This window comes from Petromyzon marinus, chromosome 43, assembly GCF_048934315.1.
Source record: "Petromyzon marinus isolate PM22_M1 ecotype Great Lakes invasive population chromosome 43, UKy_Petmar_22M1.pri1.0, whole genome shotgun sequence".
Lineage (NCBI taxonomy): Eukaryota > Metazoa > Chordata > Hyperoartia > Petromyzontiformes > Petromyzontidae > Petromyzon > Petromyzon marinus.
The window spans coordinates 9,350,386-9,363,001 of NC_133709.1; the positions used below are offsets into that span (position 1 = coordinate 9,350,386).

General features: G+C 49.8%; 7 non-coding genes across 7 annotated transcripts; 6 read left to right on the plus strand and 1 right to left on the minus strand.

The window, feature by feature from the left end:
* The first annotated feature begins 1,592 nt into the window (after positions 1-1,592).
* Positions 1,593-1,665, plus strand: TRNAK-UUU (transfer RNA lysine (anticodon UUU)). Its single transcript has one exon. It is a non-coding gene; the product is annotated as a tRNA-Lys (tRNA).
* A 1,614-nt stretch (positions 1,666-3,279) lies between these two features.
* TRNAK-UUU (transfer RNA lysine (anticodon UUU)) lies at positions 3,280-3,352 on the plus strand. Its single transcript has one exon. It is a non-coding gene; the product is annotated as a tRNA-Lys (tRNA).
* A 1,422-nt stretch (positions 3,353-4,774) lies between these two features.
* Positions 4,775-4,847, plus strand: TRNAK-UUU (transfer RNA lysine (anticodon UUU)). The gene has a single exon. It is a non-coding gene; the product is annotated as a tRNA-Lys (tRNA).
* A 1,402-nt stretch (positions 4,848-6,249) lies between these two features.
* Positions 6,250-6,322, plus strand: TRNAK-UUU (transfer RNA lysine (anticodon UUU)). The gene has a single exon. It is a non-coding gene; the product is annotated as a tRNA-Lys (tRNA).
* A 1,828-nt stretch (positions 6,323-8,150) lies between these two features.
* On the plus strand, positions 8,151-8,223 carry TRNAK-UUU (transfer RNA lysine (anticodon UUU)). The gene has a single exon. It is a non-coding gene; the product is annotated as a tRNA-Lys (tRNA).
* A 1,616-nt stretch (positions 8,224-9,839) lies between these two features.
* On the plus strand, positions 9,840-9,912 carry TRNAK-UUU (transfer RNA lysine (anticodon UUU)). Its single transcript has one exon. It is a non-coding gene; the product is annotated as a tRNA-Lys (tRNA).
* An 826-nt stretch (positions 9,913-10,738) lies between these two features.
* TRNAK-UUU (transfer RNA lysine (anticodon UUU)) lies at positions 10,739-10,811 on the minus strand. The gene has a single exon. It is a non-coding gene; the product is annotated as a tRNA-Lys (tRNA).
* Positions 10,812-12,616: the final 1,805 nt, after the last annotated feature.

The following is a 12,616-nucleotide window of genomic DNA, read 5'->3' on the forward strand; positions in this document are numbered from 1 at the left end:
CTACAGTTGGCTTCTCAACAATAGTACTTTATTGATCTATACTGAGAAATTATGGGCTGCTTCGGTCCAGCCACAGTGTCTCACTTGCTCTGACAGTGTCTGCTTGGTGGAAATTCCACATTTCCATGACGAGAAAAAGTCTAACGATTATTTGTACCTACAGTACTGTTGAATCTCCACAAAATGGTACTCAATTGATCGACCCGGGATTAAAAACCGTCCGTTGGGTTTTTTTAGTTATTGATTCCAGGCGACATTTCCCGCCAAACATTGTTACCTTCTCAACTGGATCTTCACCAGACCTGAAATGTCAGCACCGTTCCCCTCATCGACCCAGGGGTGGGACAACTCGCCTCTCACGCCGAGACTCGCGGTGTGAACGTCGCCACATCCCACGCATTATATGGGCCTGATCATCTCTACCTTGATATACAGCATTTTTGTAATTAGCCCAACGTGATAATCACTTCTCACACACGTAACTTATAGCCAATCTCACGAGCATCACGATCCAATCTCACCTAGCCACGAGTCAATCTCACCCAGCCACGAGCCAATCTCACCTAGCCACGAGCCAATCTCACGCAGCCACGAGACAATCTCATGCAGCCACGAGACAATCTCACCCAGCCACGAGACAATCTCACCCAGCCACGAGACAATCTCACCCAGCCACGAGACAATCTCACCCAGCCACGAGCCAATCTCACCCAGCCACGAGACAATCTCACCCAGCCACGAGCCAATCTCACCTATCCACGAGCCAATCTCACGCAGCCACGAGACAATCTCATGCAGCCACGAGACAATCTCACCCAGCCACGAGACAATCTCACCCAGCCACGAGACAATCTCACCCAGCCACGAGACAATCTCACCCAGCCACGAGACAATCTCAGGCAGCCACGAGACAATCTCATGCAACCACGAGACAATCTTACCCAGCCACGAGACAATGTCACCCAGCCACGAGACAATCTCACCCAGCCACGAGACAATCTCACCGAGCCACGAGACAATCTCATGCAGCCACGAGACAATCTCACGCAGTTCCCAGCCAATCGTGGCCAACATCAGTGACGAATATCTGAACCGATCCTGGACCTTCCCTCGGTCGACTCAGCCTTAAATGAGTGCTTGGAGCGTTGTGTAAATATCAGCATCGGGGAGACAAAGGTGGCTGTGCGGGGCACCGGCCACCCCACCCCCATCGCGTGCTGTGCCGGCATTCATAAGGTGCTCGCTCACGGCACTTTCCCAGTCTGTTAAAGCCTATAAATTAAGTGCGTGATTAGGTGTGTGAGATTTCCAATCACGGCCAACATCAGTGACGAATATCTGCACCGGTCCTGAATGAACCTCCCCCTGGGTCGGCTCAGCCTTTAAACGAGTGCCCGGTGCTGTGTGTAAATATTCGCGGAACTGCTTAGACAAAGGTGGCCGGGTGTGGTTGCTGTCCATGACTTCCTCACGTGTCGGTTTGGCCTTCGACGGTGCTCGCGATCAACATGTCGATTCTGGGTGTCGACTCAGGGGTGGGGGGTGGGGGTGTGTTCGTTGTTCGGTTTGTGCTGCACTTTGTGAACGCACGGGCCCGGATAGCTCAGTCGGTAGAGCATCAGACTTTTAATCTGAGGGTCCAGGGTTCAAGTCCCTGTTCGGGCGCTTGTCTGATTGTTTTTGTTGTTGTAGGAAGCCGCTGCGCTGTGGTGAGCGCACTTCGCTGTAAACCCGGCGGACCTGATTTTGATTCCTGATCACGGTGAATGTCAGTGGTGAGACATTTCCTTCCTTGTATTTGAACCTGTCCTGGTTCTCCGTTGGGGTTACTCAACCTTCAAACAAATCACCCGATGCGGTGTGTATAAAGCATCAGTACTCGGCAGACAAAGGCGGATGTGCAATACACACGTGTACCGTATGTCTGCACAAGCGGGTACTTTATATGTGTATATTTGCAGCATCGAGCCGGTGGTGGAAATTCCTCATTCGTATGGCAGGAACCAGCGTCGTCAAAGGGCACAGCTACAGTTGGCTTCTCAACAATAGTACTTTATTGATCTATACTGTAAATTATGGGCTGCTTCGGTCTAGTCACAGTGTCTCAGTTGCTCTGAAAGTGTCTGCTTGGTGGAAATGCCACATTCCCATAACGAGGACAAGTATAACGAATTTTTGTACCTGCAATACTGTTTAATGTCCACAACATGGTACTCATTTATCGACCCGGGATTAAAAACCGTTCGTGGGTTTGTTTTACTTTGTTAACTCCAGGCGACATTTCCCGACAAGCATTGTTACGTTCTCAACTGGATCGTCACCAGACCTCAAATGTCAGCACCGTTCCCCTCATCGACCCAGGGGTGGGACAACTCGCCTCTCACGCCGAGATTCGCGGTGTGAACGTCGCCACATCTCACGCACTTTACGGGCGTGATCATCTCTAGTTTTATTTACGGCATTTTTGTTTTTAGCCAATAACCAATCTCACTCAGCCATGAGCCAATCTCACCCAGCCACGAGCTAGTCTCATGCAGCCACGAGCCAGTCTCACGCAGCCATTAGCCAATCGCATGTAGCCACTAGCCACTAGTCAATCTCACACAGCCACTAGCTAATCTCATGCAGCCACGAGCCAGTCTCACGCAGCCATTAGCCAATCGCATGTAGCCACTAGCCACTAGTCAATCTCACACAGCCACTAGCTAGTCTCATGCAGCCACTCGCCAATGTCACGCAGTTCCCAGCCAATCATGGCCAACATCAGTGACGAATATCTGAACCGATCCTGAACCTTCCCACGGTCGACTCAGTCTTAAATGAGTGCTTGGAGCGTTGTGTAAATATCAGCATTGGAGAGACAAAGGTGGCTGTGGGTGGTACCGGCTACCTCACCCCCATCGCGTGCTGTACCGGCTTTCATAAGGTGCTCCCTCACGGCACTTTCCCAGTCTGTTAAAGCCTATACATTAAGTGCATGATTAGGTGTGCGAGATTTCCACTCACGGCCAACATCAGTGACGAATATCTGAACAGGACCTGAATGAACCTCTCCCTGGGTCGACTTAGCCTTTAAACGAGTGCCCGGTGCTGTGTGTAAATATTCGCGGAACTGGGGAGACAAAGGTGGCCGGGTGTGGTTGCTGTCCATAACTTCCTCACGTGCCGGTTCGGCCTTCGTCGGTGCTCGCGATCAACATGTCGAGTCTGGGTGTCGACTCAGGGGTAGTGGGTGGCGGTGTTCGTTGTTCGGTTTGTGCTGCCCCTGTGAACGCATGGGCCCGGATAGCTCAGTCGGTAGAGCATCAGACTTTTAATCTGAGGGTCCAGGGTTCAAGTCCCTGTTCGGGCGCGTGTCTTTTTTTATTGTTGTAGAAGCCGCTGCGCTGTGGTGAGCGCACTTCAGCGCACTTCGCTGTAAACCCGGCGAAGCTGATTTTGATTCCTGGCCCCGGTCAATGTCAGTGGTGAGAAATTTCCTGCCCTGTATCTGAACCTGTCCTGGTTCTCCGCTGGGGTGACTCAACCTTCAAAACAAATCACCCGATGCGGTGTGTATAAAGCATCAGTACTCGGGAGACAAAGGCGGATGTGCAATACACACATGTACCGTATGTCTGCACAAGCGGGTACTTTATACATAGACTTGCAGAATCGAGCCAGTGGTGGAAATTCTTCATTCGTATGGCAGGAACCAGCGTCGCGAAAGGGCACAGCTACAGTTGGCTTCTCAACAATAGTACTTTATTGATCTATACTGAGAAATTATGGGCTGCTTCGGTCCAGCCACAGTGTCTCATTTGCTCTGAAAGTGTCTGCTTGGTGGAAATTCCACATTTCCATGACGAGAAAAAGTATAACGATTATTTGTACCTACAGAACTGTTGAATTTCCACTAAATGGTACTCAATTTATCGACCCCGGATTAAAAACCGTCCATGGGGTTTTTTTATTTGTTGATTCCAGGCGACATTTCCCGCCAAGCATTGTTACCTTCTCAACTGGATCTTCACCAGACCTCAAATGTCACCACCGTTCCCCTCATCGACCCAGGGGTGGGACAACTCGTCTCTCAAGCCAAGACTCGCGGTGTGAACGTCGCCACATCTCACGCATTTTACGTGTGTGATCATCTCTACTTTGATATACAGCATTTTTGTTTTTAGCCAATAACCAATCTCACTCAGCCACGAGCCAATCTCACTCAGCCACGAGCTTGTCTCATGCAGCCACTAACCAATTTCACGCAGTTCCCAGCCAATCATGGCCAACATCAGTGACTAATATCTGAACCGATCCTGGACCTTCCCTCGGTCAACTCAGCCTTAAATGAGTGCTTGGAGCGTTGGGTAAATATCAGCATTAGGGAGACAAAGGTGGCTGTGCGTGGTACCAACCACCCCACCCCCACCGCGTGCTGTACCGGCTTTCATAAGGTGCTCGCTCACAGCACTTTCCCAGTCTGTTAAAGCCTATACATTAAGTGCATGATTAGGTGTGTGAGATTTCCAACATCAGTGACGAATATCTGAACCGATCTTGAATGAACCTCTCCCTGGGTCGACTCAGCCTTTAAACGAGTGCCCGGTGCTGTGTGTAAATATTCGCGGAACTGGGGAGACAAAGGTGGCCGGGTGTGGTTGTTGGCCATAACTTCCTCACGTGCCGGTTTGGCCTTCGTCGGTGCTCGCGATCAACATGTCGAGTCTGGGTGTCGACTCAGGGGTGGGGGGTGTTCAATGTTCGGTTTGTGCTGCCCTTTGTGAACGCATGGGCCCGGATAGCTCAGTCGGTAGAGCATCAGACTTTTAATCTGAGGGTCCAGGGTTCAAGTCCCTGTTCGGGCGTCTTTTTTATTGTTGTAGAAGCCGCTGCGCTGTGGTGAGCGCACTTCAGCGCACTTCGCTGTAAGCCCGGCGAAGCTGATCTTGATTCCTGGCCACGGTGAATGTCAGTGGTGAGAAATTTCCTGCCCTGTATCTGAACCTGTTTTGGTTCTCCGCTGGGGTGACTCAACCTTCAAACAAATCACCCGATGCGGTGTGTATAAAGCATCAGTACTCGGGAGACAAAGGCGGATGTGCAATACACACACGTACCGTATGTCTGCACAAGCAGGTACTTTGTAAATAGATTTGCAGGATCGAGACAGTGGTGGAAATTCCTCATTCGTATGGCAGGAACCAGCGTCGGGAAAGGGCACAGCTACATTTGGCTTCTCAACAATAGGACTTTATTGATCTATATTGAGAAATTATGGGCTGCTTCGGTCCAGCCAGTGTCTCACTTGCTCTGAAAGTGTCTGATTGGTGGAAATTCCACATTCCCATGACGAGAAAAAGTATAACGATTATTTGTACCTAGAGTACTGTTGAATTTCCACAAAATGGTACTCAATTATTCGACCCGGGATTAAAAACTGATCGTGGGTTTTTTTTAATATGTTAACTCCAGGCGACATTTCCCGCCAAGCATTGTTACCTTCTCAACTGGATCGTCACCAGACCTCAAATGTCAGCACCGTTCCCCTCATCGACCCAGGGGTGGGACAACTCGCCTCTCACGCCTAGACTCGCGGTGTGAACGTCGCCACATCTCACGCATTTACGGGCGTGATCATCTCTACTTTGATATACAGCACTTTTGTTTTTAGCCAATAACCAATCTCACTCAGCCACGAGCTTGTCTCATGCAGCCACTAGCTAATTTCACGCAGTTCCTAGCCAATCATGGCCAACATCAGTGACTAATATCTGAACCGATCCTGGACCTTCCCTCGGTCAACTCAGCCTTAAATGAGTGCTTGGAGCGTTGTGTAAATATCAACATTAGGGAGACAAAGGTGGCTGTGCGTGGCACCGACCACCCCACCTCCATCGCGTGCTGTACCGGCTTTCATAAGGTGCTCGCTCACAGCACTTTCCCAGTCTGTTAAAGCCTATACATTAAGTGCATGATTAGGTGTGCCATATTTCCACTCACGGCCAACATCAGTGACGAATATCTGAACCGATCCTGAATGAACCTCTCCCTGGGTCGACTCAGCCTTTAAACGAGTGCCCGGTGCTGTGTGTAAATATTCGCGGAACTGGGGAGACAAAGGTGGCCGGGTGTGGTTGTTGGCCATAACTTCCTCACGTGCCGGTTCGGCCTTCGTCGGTGCTCGCGATCAACATGTCGAGTCTGGGTGTCGACTCAGGGGTGGGGGTGTTCGTTGTTCGGTTTGTGCTGCCCCCTGAGAACGCATGGGCCCGGATAGCTCAGTCGGTAGAGCATCAGACTTTTAATCTGAGGGTCCAGGGTTCAAGTCCCTGTTCGGGCGTCTACTTTTATTGTTGTAGAAGCCGCTGCGCTGTGGTGAGCGCACTTCGCTGTAAACCCGGCGAAGCTGATTTTGATTCCTGGCTACGGTCAATGTCAGTGGTGAGAAATTTCCTGCCCTGTATCTGAATCTGTCCTGGTTCTCCGCTGGGGTGACTCAACCTTCAAAACAAATCACCCGATGCGGTGTGTATAAAGCATCAGTACTCGGGAGACAAAGGCGGATGTGCAATACACACATGTACCATATGTCTGCACAAGCGGGATCGAGCCAGTGGTGGAAATTCCTCATTCGTATGGCAGGAACCAGCGTCGCGAAAGGGCACAGCTACAGTTGGCTTCTCAACAATAGTACTTTATTGATCTATACTGAGAAATTATGGGCTGCATCGGTCCAGCCACAGTGTCTCACTTGCTCTGAAAGTGTCTGCTTGGTGGAAATTCCACATTTGCAGGACGAGAAAAGGTATAACGATTATTTGTACCTACAGTACTGTTGAATTTCCACAAAATGGTACTCAATTTATCGATCCGGGATTAAAAACCGTCCGTTGGGTTTTTTTAGTTATTGATTCCAGGCGACATTTCCCGCCAAGCATTGTTATCTTCTCAACTGGATCTTCACCAGACCTCAAATGTCAGCACCCTTCCCCTCATCGACCCAGGGGTGGGACAACTCGCCTCTCACGCCGAGACTCGCGGTGTGAACGTCGCCACATCTCACGCATTTTACGGGCGTGATCATCTCTACTTTGATATACAGCATTTTTGAAATAAGCCCAACGTGATAATCACTTCTCACACACGTAACTTATAGCCAATCTCACGAGCATCACGATCCAGTCTCACCTAGCCACGAGTCAATCTCACCCAGCCACGAGCCAATCTCACGCAGCTACGAGCCAATCTCACCTAGCCACGAGCCAATCTCACGCAGCCACGAGACAATCTCATGCAGCCACGAGACAATCTCACCAAGCCACGAGACAATCTCACCCAGCCACGAGACAATCTCACCCAGCCACGAGACAATCTCACCCAGCCACGAGACAATCTCATGCAGCCACGAGACAATCTCACCCAGCCACGAGACAATCTCACCCAGCCACGAGACAATCTCACCCAGCCACGAGACAATCTCAGGCAGCCACGAGACAATCTCATGCAACCACGAGACAATCTTACCCAGCCACGAGACAATCTCACCCAGCCACGAGACAATCTCACCCAGCCACGAGACAATCTCACCCAGCCACGAGACAATCTCATGCAGCCACGAGACAATCTCACGCAGTTCCCAGCCAATCGTGGCCAACATCAGTGACGAATATCTGAACCGATCCTGGACCTTCCCTCGGTCGACTCAGCCTTAAATGAGTGCTTGGAGCGTTGTGTAAATATCAGCATCGGGGAGACAAAGGTGGCTGTGCGGGGCACCGGCCACCCCACCCCCATCGCGTGCTGTGCCGGCATTCATAAGGTGCTCACTCACGGCACTTTCCCAGTCTGTTAAAGCCTATAAATTAAGTGCGTGATTAGGTGTGTGAGATTTCCAATCACGGCCAACATCAGTGACGAATATCTGCACCGGTCCTGAATGAACCTCCCCCTGGGTCGGCTCAGCCTTTAAACGAGTGCCCGGTGCTGTGTGTAAATATTCGCGGAACTGCTTAGACAAAGGTGGCCGGGTGTGGTTGCTGTCCATGACTTCCTCACGTGTCGGTTTGGCCTTCGACGGTGCTCGCGATCAACATGTCGATTCTGGGTGTCGACTCAGGGGTGGGGGGGTGTTCGTTGTTCGGTTTGTGCTGCCCTTTGTGTACGCATGGGCCCGGATAGCTCAGTCGGTAGAGCATCAGACTTTTAATCTGAGGGTCCAGGGTTCAAGTCCCTGTTCGGGCGCTTGTCTGATTGTTTTTGTTGTTGTAGGAAGCCGCTGCGCTGTGGTGAGCGCACTTCGCTGTAAACCCGGCGGACCTGATTTTGATTCCTGATCACGGTGAATGTCAGTGGTGAGACATTTCCTTCCTTGTATTTGAACCTGTCCTGGTTCTCCGTTGGGGTAACTCAACCTTCAAACAAATCACCCGATGCGGTGTGTATAAAGCATCAGTACTCGGCAGACAAAGGCGGATGTGCAATACACACGTGTACCGTATGTCTGCACAAGCGGGTACTTTATATGTGTATATTTGCAGCATCGAGCCGGTGGTGGAAATTCCTCATTCGTATGGCAGGAACCAGCGTCGCCAAAGGGCACAGCTACAGTTGGCTTCTCAACAATAGTACTTTATTGATCTATACTGAGAAATTATGGGCTGCTTCGGTCCAGCCACAGTGTCTCAGTTGCTCTGACAGTGTCTGCTTGGTGGAAATGCCACATTCCCATAACGAGGACAAGTATAACGAATTTTTTTACCTGCAATACTGTTTAATGTCCACAACATGGTACTCATTTATCGACCCGGGATTAAAAATCGTTCGTGGGTTTGTTTTACTTTGTTAACTCCAGGCGACATTTCCCGCCAAGCATTGTTACCTTCTCAACTGGATCTTCACCAGACCTCAAATGTCAGCACCGTTCCCCTCATCGACCCAAGGGTGGGGCAACTCGCCTCTCACGCCGAGACTCGCGGTGTGAACGTCGCCACATCTCACGCAATATACGGGCGTGATCATCTCTAGTTTTATTTACGGCATTTTTGTTTTTAGCCAATAACCAATCTCACTCAGCCATGAGCCAATCTCACCCAGCCACGAGCTAGTCTCATGCAGCCACGAGCCAGTCTCACGCAGCCATTAGCCAATCGCATGTAGCCACTAGCCACTAGTCAATCTCACACAGCCACTAGCTAGTCTCATGCAGCCACGAGCCAGTCTCACGCAGCCATTAGCCAATCGCATGTAGCCACTAGCCACTAGTCAATCTCACACAGCCACTAGCTAGTCTCATGCAGCCACTCGCCAATGTCACGCAGTTCCCAGCCAATCATGGCCAACATCAGTGACGAATATCTGAACCGATCCTGAACCTTCCCACGGTCGACTGAGTCTTAAATGAGTACTTGGAGCGTTGTGTAAATATCAGCATTGGAGAGACAAAGGTGGCTGTGGGTGGTACCGGCCACCTCACCCCCATCGCGTGCTGTACCGGCTTTCATAAGGTGCTCGCTCACGGCACTTTCCCAGTCTGTTAAAGCCTATAAATTAAGTGCATGATTAGGTGTGTGAGATTTCCACTCACGGCCAACATCAGTGACGAATATCTGAACCGGTCCTGAATGAACCTCTCCCTGGGTCGACTCAGCCTTTAAACGAGAGCCCGGTGCTGTGTGTACATATTCGCGGAACTGGGGAGACAAAGGTGGCCGGGTGTGGTTGCTGGCCATAACTTCCTCACGTGCCGGTTTGGCCTTCGACGGTGCTCGCGATCAACATGTCGAGTCTGCGTGTCGACTCAGGGGTAGGGGGTGGGGGGTGTTCGTTGTTCGGTTTGTGCTGCCCCAGTGAACGCATGGGCCCGGATAGCTCAGTCGGTAGAGCATCAGACTTTTAATCTGAGGGTCCAGGGTTCAAGTCCCTGTTCGGGCGCTTGTCTGATTGTTTTTGTTGTTGTAGGAAGCCGCTGCGCTGTGGTTGAGCGCACTTCGCTGTAAACCCGGCTGACCTGGCCACGGTGAATGTCAGTGGTGAGACATTTCCTTCCTTGTATTTGAACCTGTCCTGGTTCTTCGTTGGGGTGACTCAACCTTCAAACAAATCACCCGATGCGGTGTGTATAAAGCATCAGTACTCGGGAGACAAAGGCGGATGTGCAATACACACGTGTACCGTATGTCTGCACAAGCGGGTACTTTATATGTGTATATTTGCAGTATCGAGCCAGTGGTGGAAATTCCTCATTCGTATGGCAGGAACCAGCGTCGCTAAAGGCCACAGCTACAGTTGGCTTCTCAACAATAGTACTTTATTGATCTATACTGAGAAATTATGGCTGCTTCGGTCCAGCCACAGTGTCTCAGTCGCTCTGACAGTGTCTGCTTGGTGGAAATTCCACAGCATCAGACTGTTAGATCTGAGCGTCCAGGATTCAAGTCAATGTTCGCGCGGAGCGGTGGCGCAGTGGTTAGCACACTGCATAATGTATGTCAAAAAAGAAATATTTCTAAATTCGCTTTTATTTTGCCAAATATGCCCACTGAGCTATACAGTGTTTTTTTTCTTCCCGAAACGATGTGGCCACAAATGATAGATCGGCAAAGGGACTCACGTGGAAATGTATAGCGGTCAAATACTCTAAACGCGTGATGTTGATTCTAAATGTGGAGGTGAAAACTGCTCCTTATATGTATACCACCGCTCCTTATATGTATACTGTATAAAATATATATAAAAAAATGTATTTTTAAAAAATTAGCGCCCGAACAGGGACTTGAACCCTGGACCCTCAGATTAAAAGTCTGATGCTCTACCGACTGAGCTATCCGGGCCCACGCGATAGGCCCGTGTGAAGTAGCCTCACAAATATGGAGCACAGGACACCTGCGCACATTGGCAAGAACGCTTTGGTCAGTCGTGATATGAACTTTGCAGCGACTTGCGTTTGGAAAGTATGCTGCTATTAAACCATTCTCTGCAGCGCGATGACAAGAAATGCACTTAAAAGTGTTAGTATGCAAAAAAGGTCAAACTGGCAAAATATATATTTTTTCAACAATTTCAATGTCTCGATGTTTCTCTAATGATTTGCATGCAGAACATGTTTTGTCAGGTTTATTTACGTCACATCATCTACAAGACAGAGATATAAATTTCCAGTCCAACGTCATCAACCATCAATCGTCACCTTCCTTCTATCTTTCTTGTGGTCGATTAATAATAGCACAGGCACACCACTTTCTGGAAATAGAACAGAGTTTTTGTTGTCGTTAAACTGGTCCCTCGGCACAGGAATGTGGAATTTCCGCTGCTAATTCGGGAGACACCAGCTGAGACAAACGCTGCAACGCACTCGCATGAATGTACAGTACTGCATGCACAAATGCGTTTGCTTCATCTACAGGCCTTTGTCAATCCACCGCTGGATGAAGGCCTCCCTACGCTGTTGTTGAGAGAGGGGTGTTTGACCATACTTCACCAGTGTTTGTCAGTGCGGATTGAAGGCGGACGGGGGTGGATGGACGCCCCCAGTACCTGGTTCAGATATCCCTTGCCACTGATCCTTTTTTTAAATATATATTTTACCGGGTAAAGGCCCACTTGAGCCACATAGCTCTTTTGCAGAAGCGACCTGGCCACAAAGGATAGCTCAAACAAGTGGAAATGTATCGCAGTCACACATATACTCAGCGGACGACTCTTAAATGCGGAGGGGAAAACCCCAGACCACCCGGAGAAAAATCCACGCAAACAACCAAATACGACAGGTATCGTCAGGGTCGGGTTCGAACACCACGAACTCCTGAATACCAGGCGAGGTAGTTAACATCTCGCCACCGCACCGAGTTCAATGTGGCCGTGCTTATAGCGAAAGAGCGGGTAACTCGTGAAAACTCGTGTTTGTATAACGTCTTCAGACGCAGTCGAATTTTACACGCCGTTGAATTTTACACGCCTAATTCTAGTTGTCACATTACTGTATCGGACGCCTATTCGCTGTGCTGCACTCCCCTCTGCAGACACGTTCTCGCAACAGCAGGTGAGCGTCCAACACGTGGTCACGATGCATCGATAATTGCGCTACGTGATTCATCAGGCGCACACAAGCTACAGTACGTATCGGATTGCGCGGGTAATACTCGTTGTTGTTTAATCGAGCGGAAATTAGCTTCGGTTTGGTGGTTGTGCTTCGAACCCGGCCAACTTCATTTCGATTCCTGGTCACACGGCTAACAATCAGTGGAGTGAAATCTAGATCGGTCCTGGGTTTCACCGACCTGCATTGATCAGGGCGGTAAAGTATAGTTTACCATCCCCACGACTGACGATAGCGTGGTCAAGGCCTTAATGAAGCAAAGAGCTGCGGATACATGTATACATATCCTTTAGTTTTCTGTTTTTTTTGTTTACGTTTGTTGGTGTTGTGGTTTAAGTAAAAAAAATATCGGCAGCGTAAGCAAGGTTAGGCGGAGGTGTATTTCACAATAAGATCTGTAAAGCTCATCGGATTCCTCCAATATAAATATTCTGATTCTGGATAGGGGGCCGCTATGCGTAAACGATAGGTGTGGCCAGTAGAGGGTATCCCAGCAAAATCCAGTGTTCCGCACTCCCCTATTCACCAACCAGCTTTGGC